The sequence below is a fragment of the Ceratotherium simum genome, chromosome 2, assembly GCF_057802395.1.
Source record: "Ceratotherium simum simum isolate JZ-2026a chromosome 2, ASM5780239v1, whole genome shotgun sequence".
Classification (NCBI taxonomy): domain Eukaryota; kingdom Metazoa; phylum Chordata; class Mammalia; order Perissodactyla; family Rhinocerotidae; genus Ceratotherium; species Ceratotherium simum.
This window is the reverse complement of record NC_141901.1, coordinates 39,840,848-39,846,847: the sequence shown is the minus strand read 5'-3', so window position 1 is coordinate 39,846,847 and position 6,000 is coordinate 39,840,848. Positions and strand designations below refer to the sequence as shown.

The 6,000-nt window shown below is 46.3% G+C and overlaps 1 pseudogene; it reads right to left on the bottom strand.

Annotated features, from left to right (window-relative positions):
* Positions 1-1,703: 1,703 nt before the first annotated feature.
* Positions 1,704-6,000, bottom strand: part of LOC147917919 (CD48 antigen-like) — a 38,031-nt pseudogene continuing 33,734 nt past the window's right edge.

The following is a 6,000-nucleotide window of genomic DNA, read 5'->3' as shown; positions in this document are numbered from 1 at the left end:
ATTAAAGTTGTAGGTTTGAATATTAGTTTGATTAACCATTGCTTTATTGTTTTATTGCTTTGATTTTATTTACCTTATACACATTTTTTGGTTTATAGTATAAAAGTTATCAGCACAACATGTTTATATATAGTTTCATGTTTATACATCTTTAAGTAAATTTATAATAAAAATAATTTAAATCAACACTGGGGAATGGGAATTCTTTTCTTTAAAAGGAATCTTTTTTGGACTATAAAGCAAATTTTTATTGAATTATTACAAGAAGTGAGGATAAAAGGGATCTTTAATAAGTATAAGACAAATACCAAACTGACAAAGTAAAGCATAAAAAAAATACAGAGAATTTCATTTATGAATAATTATGCAAAAATCCCAAATAAAAATATTATCAAAGAGTAGGACATTAAAAGAATAATACATCACATGGGATTTATTCCAATAATGCAAAAATAGTTTAATATTAGGAAATCTGTTAATGTATTATTAATAGATGAAAAAGAAAAACCATATGATATTTTCACAGATGAAAAGAGAAACAATAAAATTTAACATTTTATTCTCAGTAAAATTCTTGATAAAATAGAAATAAATACATACTTTCTTAACATGATAAAACATATATGCCTTAACAAAACAACAATATCACACTTAATGGAGAAACACTAGAAGCATCTGTACTAAAGTTAGGAACAATACAAGGATATCTTTTATCATCACTGCTATTTAACATGGTTTTGGAGGTATTAGCCAATGCAATTAGACAAGAGAAGGGAATGAGGCATAAAAATTGGAAAGAAGGAAGCAAATATTCTAATTATTTGTTGATAATATGGTTATTTACCCAGAAATTCAAAGGGATCAAATGAAAAATTATTACGAGCAGTAGAGAAATTTAGTAACACGGCTTAATTAATATATGCTATGCATATATTATTTTAATCAACTAGTTGGAAGATATAATGGGAACAAGACTCTGTTTACAACAGCAACAAAATGATGAAACATTATCATTTCAACAAGACAAGCCTTTTGACTTTTATACTGAGTACATATATCACGTAATAAAAATAAAAGGGTCTGTGAATTACTTGAATTTGCGAAACCCTGAGATAGTCCAGTTGCTGTGCTTAGAATTAAGCCTGGTAGGTGATGGAGCTCAAAAAATGTTTCCCTCCCTTTCCACCTTTCCCTTCTAAGGCACAATTGACCCTGAATCTTATATCTGCCACCTCTTGCTCTGTCCATAGTCAAAGGCCATCTGTTTCTCTATTCTTGGGTAGTGGGCTGGGCTGTGACATCCTGAAGGTGCTCCACCCAAGGCCCATCCCTCTCAGGGGCACCAGGCCTTTCCCTGTCCTGGAAAGCATCTCTGTCCCCTGACCATCCCTACACAAGTCCTGCCTAACAATGGGTGTTCTCTAAGGGGGATAAGTGGGTCACAGGTCAGAAATCTGGCTGACCACTGAAAAGTTCACCTCTCATACTTGGATATTCGAGTAGCAGAGTCACTGCCCACAATCTGTGAAGTGAGAAAACTTTGGTGGGGAGCCCCGGGGAGCAGTTCATGCTGCTCTGCTGTCTCAGTGGGATGGGTCTAGGCCAAGCTCCACCTTAAGGAGGGATATCTGGGGACCCTGGAGTGAAGGGTGGGGTGGGGCATATCTTGCCAAGGCCCCTCACTGCCCCAGTGTCTTCATGGTCTAGGCGTCTCCCTGGGCCTCTGGGCATTTCTGGATCTTCTCGTAGATAGCGTGGACTGCCAGAGCATGCCCGGGGCTATATGAATGGCAGCTGCCCTTCTCCATGTCTTTCTAGAATTCAAGCAGAGTTTAGGAGTGGTCTTGGTCAATTTCTAAGAATTGGGAACAGGAGTCATTCAAGCTGCATCTCTTCATGTGCTTCTTGTCTTCAGGAGACAGGTAGTTCTGGCTCTCGACCCTGACAACTCCCCAAAATACAGATTTGGCAGAGACCTCTCCCTTGAACACGGCAGAATCTTTGCACCTGCTCTGTCCTAGAACCAGGATGCTACCCCTCTCCTCCCACCTGTCTCCAGGACCTCCACTTTCCTCACTGCTTCATCCCTTTCAGGGTCTTTCTTCTTGGTGAGGTTCCCCTGACAGCCTTAGTTAAAATCATGCGCAATCCCTCCGTCCCCCTTCCCTGCTTTATCATAGTCTAACTCTTCATATTTCACTTATTTTATTTGTCATTCTCCTCTCCCTCAACCTAGAATGCATATTGTATGAGGCCAAGGATTTTTGTTGTTCTCTTGAATTGTGTAGCCCAGATCAGAGCAATTCTGTGAACACAACAGACACTCAGTAAATATTTGTTGGACAAATTTGTAAATCACCTTGATTGCTCTCATTGCGAAAGCACTTTTAAAAACTGCAAAGCAAGAGATAAATGTAAGGTGTTATCACTGTATATCCTCATTTTATAAAAGAAGAAACTGAGGCCCAGGGAGTAAAGTAACTTTTCTAAGGTCGATCAAGAAGCCAGTATCAGAGCTGGGTTTCACACCCGTTTCTCTGGACTCTGCTCCTTCATGCTACCCGCATCTCTCTTCTGTGCTTGTGCTGGCAGGGAATTCATTTTCCCCATCAGACTGGGAGCACCCCAAGCGCAGGGACTACAGCGGCAGGGGGCTTCAGGGCAGAGATGCGTGTCTGGATCAGATGTGGCCTGATTTGTTTCTCTATCCCAAATCCACACATTGCTCCCCTCCCGTGCTTCTCTGGTAGGGGGTATCGGGGTTTGGGTCTGAAGGAGCTATTTCCTGAGTCCCCTGAGGCCCAGGTCAGATGGGGACATAACTCAGAGGGGCTGAGATGGGAAGTCACAATGTGGCAGGCACTGAGGCAGTTGGGGACAGTGCACAGAGCACTGGACTGGGATTGAGGACACCCCTGTTCTACCTTGTGCTTTCCACGGTTCTCTGCCCCAGCCCCAGTGTTCCTTCTGGGTCCCACTTTCCCCAACATAAACTGCTGGGACCAGAGCAGGGATTTCTAAGATCCTGATGGTCAGTGGCACAGTGATCAGAGTTGCTCCCTCTTTAGAGAAGTTAAAGGACGACTGAGGAGAGGCCTCGGACACTGGCTAGTCCTGGACGTCCAAGCAGCAGCTCTACTTGCTTTCCCTCTGCTCACTCTTTAGCCCCGTAGTTCTCAAAGTGTGGGACCAGGAGTGTCGGCATCTTTTGGGAACTTGTTAGAAAAGAGCAAATGCTTGGTTCTCCCTAGACCCTCTGAATCAGAAATCTGGGAGTGGGCCCAGCAACCTTCGTTTTATTTTACTAAGCCCTCCAGGGATTTCTGATGCGAGCTTGGTTTGAGAACCATTGCTTCTGGGGAAGTCCCTTAAGTGTTCTCTCCTCCTCCAGTTGTCCTGTCTCCAGGTCTTCCTCCTTGGTGGAATCATTCCATCTGTGACCATAGCACCAGTGTCCATCTAAGGGCCAGTGGCCACATGAGATGCTCTCCCAGGGGCATCTCATCAGTGGGGCAACAACGCCTTTATCCAAAGAGGTGGCATTCATTGTAGGATCTCAGGCAGGTAGGAAGGAGAGGGACTGTGGGGAGGAGAAGACTTCCTGACACTCCTCAGATCCTTGGGTCTGCCCCTCCTCCAAGTTGTGCTAGTCTCCCCTACTTTTACTTCCTTTGGGTCCTATACAGATAGCAGGGTCTAGCAGACACCTGCTCATTTACATTCTTGCCTCTCCTGCTCTGCACCCCTCCTCCCTGGATGGCAGTGAGGATCTGACGAGATTGTGGACACACAATCGAGGTATCCTCCCCATTGTTGGTTTCCTCCCATTGCACCTCAGTTCCCAGCATCCTGTGAGTGCCCGGGCACAGCAACCATATTGTCCAAAGCAAGCACTGGACTCAGACCCTGACAAGGTACAGAGTACCCTGGACTTCCCGGGACTCACGGCCTCTGAGCACACGTTGGTCGACCTGATTTGATTGCCCTAGACCCACCTTAGTGTGTCTCAGGAGGCTGATCAACAAGTAGGGAGAGTCATGGCTGTGGTTCCCAACAGTCTGTAGGTCAGCAGATTCCTCTGTGGGAAGGGCCCGGGGAGCAGCTGCTGATCTCGGCAGCTCAGGCAGGAGAGTGGACCCACCTCAACATAGCAGGCACTCAATGAGAGTGTATGGAATTGAGGTGAGCCCTCATCAGCCCTTGGGTGAGGGCAGCTCTTGCTCCCCAGGCTGTAAGCTCAGGTCCTGGACCCCTGCCCTGTCCCTGCTACCCCTCACCCTTCCTTCCTGGGCATGCACTCAGTTCCCACCCTCAGCATTGCTCTACCCCAACCTTACAGGGATGATTCACAAGAGATGTCAATGAGCCTCTATCTGCCCATTGTTCTGCTCAGCCCTTCCCCCTCCCTGGGGTCTCCTCCAGCTCCCCGATCTGCGCTCCCCTCAGGGTCTCCCTAGCACCTGCCTCTCCCAGTCTTCATCTTCTTCCTCATTCAGATCCACACTCCAGCCCCCAGGTCCACCATCAGAACTGTGGGAAGGATGCCTTTCCAAAGCCATTTGCTCTGAAGTGAACCTGGGGTCGAAGGCTGGTGTCAGCTCTGCCTCAGTCAGGCCTAGTGGGCAGGAGGGGAGAGGAGGCGGGACCACCCTGGCTCAGGCCCTGTATCCCAAGTGTACATCCTTGATGCAGCACTGAAAGGTCTCCTTTCCAGTCTCCCTGCACACTGGCCACTGTCGCTTTAATGTTTCCTCTGCCAGCCTTTCTGTCTTATCTCTACACAGGAAATTCAGAGGCTCCCACTGGCTGGATGTGCCATTGCTCATCCCCTCAGCCCATGTCTGTTTTCTCTTGTTGGACTCCCAGAAGAGAAATACATTCCAAAAGGGAGTGGGAATGGAAGAATCTGGTGTCTCCAACTTCAGGACATGTTCTGCTCTCTGTTTGGGGTATCATTCTCACACTGCCACAAGAAAACTCCTATTCATCCTTCAAGGCCCAACTCAGGTGTTCCCTTCTTTGGGATGCCTTTCCTAACTCCTGCAGCAGTTCCTCAGTTTCTCTCTTTCTTTTGTGTACTTGAACCTTATCCTTTTTATTTGCCTCAACTTCAGCACTTAATATGTGGCTTTATAGTTAGAAATTTACTCCTCCTTTTCTTTGAACTATTTTCTAATAATTATTGACATAGTATGTGCCATTTACTGTGTTGATAACTTTACATAGATTCCCCTTTTAATTCTCACAACTGCCCTATGAAGTAGATACAACTATTACGCATCTTACAGAAAGGCTCCAACAATCAAATGACCTGTCCAGGGTCACACAGCTGGTATGTGGTGATGCCCTACTGCCCTGTAAGTTCCTTGAGTGCAGGGGCTTATCTTATCTCTCACTGACATCCCCCAGCACATAGTAGGCACTCAGTCCTAGTGTGAGGGTTGAATGCTGAGTGGCTGAGTGAGTGAAATGACAGGGAAGAGACTGTTCAGATGGAGCCCCATGTGAGCAAGCAGAGCTCAGGGGACTTGGGTGGGAGGGGGCAGGTGAACTCATCGTTACACTTCCTTTGTCCAAGTCAGTTGTTCCTGACTTGTAGTTATAGGGAAAGTATGGGGTTTGGTATTTTATGAAACCAGGGCTTGAGACTCCTTTGTAGGGGCTCCCACCTACTAACCTACCCTGGATAGTCCCTTTATATATTGGGGTGACCCCCTAGGCTGAAGGGGAAGTGTGGTAACTGGTTGTAGTGACTGCAGGTGCTCTCACTTCTCAGAGGAGGGTTGAACTGTGGTTTACCTACCCAGAAGTGGTAATCTTCTCAGAAAGGGCATGTCTGGCATCCAGCAAGAAACGAGCATCTATCAGCCTGAATGTGCTAAGCATGTCCAGCCCACCCAGAGAGGGGGCCTGAGTCCAGGGGACACAATATTCTAGGGCTAAGGGATCATCAGTCCTTAATCCTCAAGTCCTTCTGCTCCCTTCCTCGGATTCTGATGA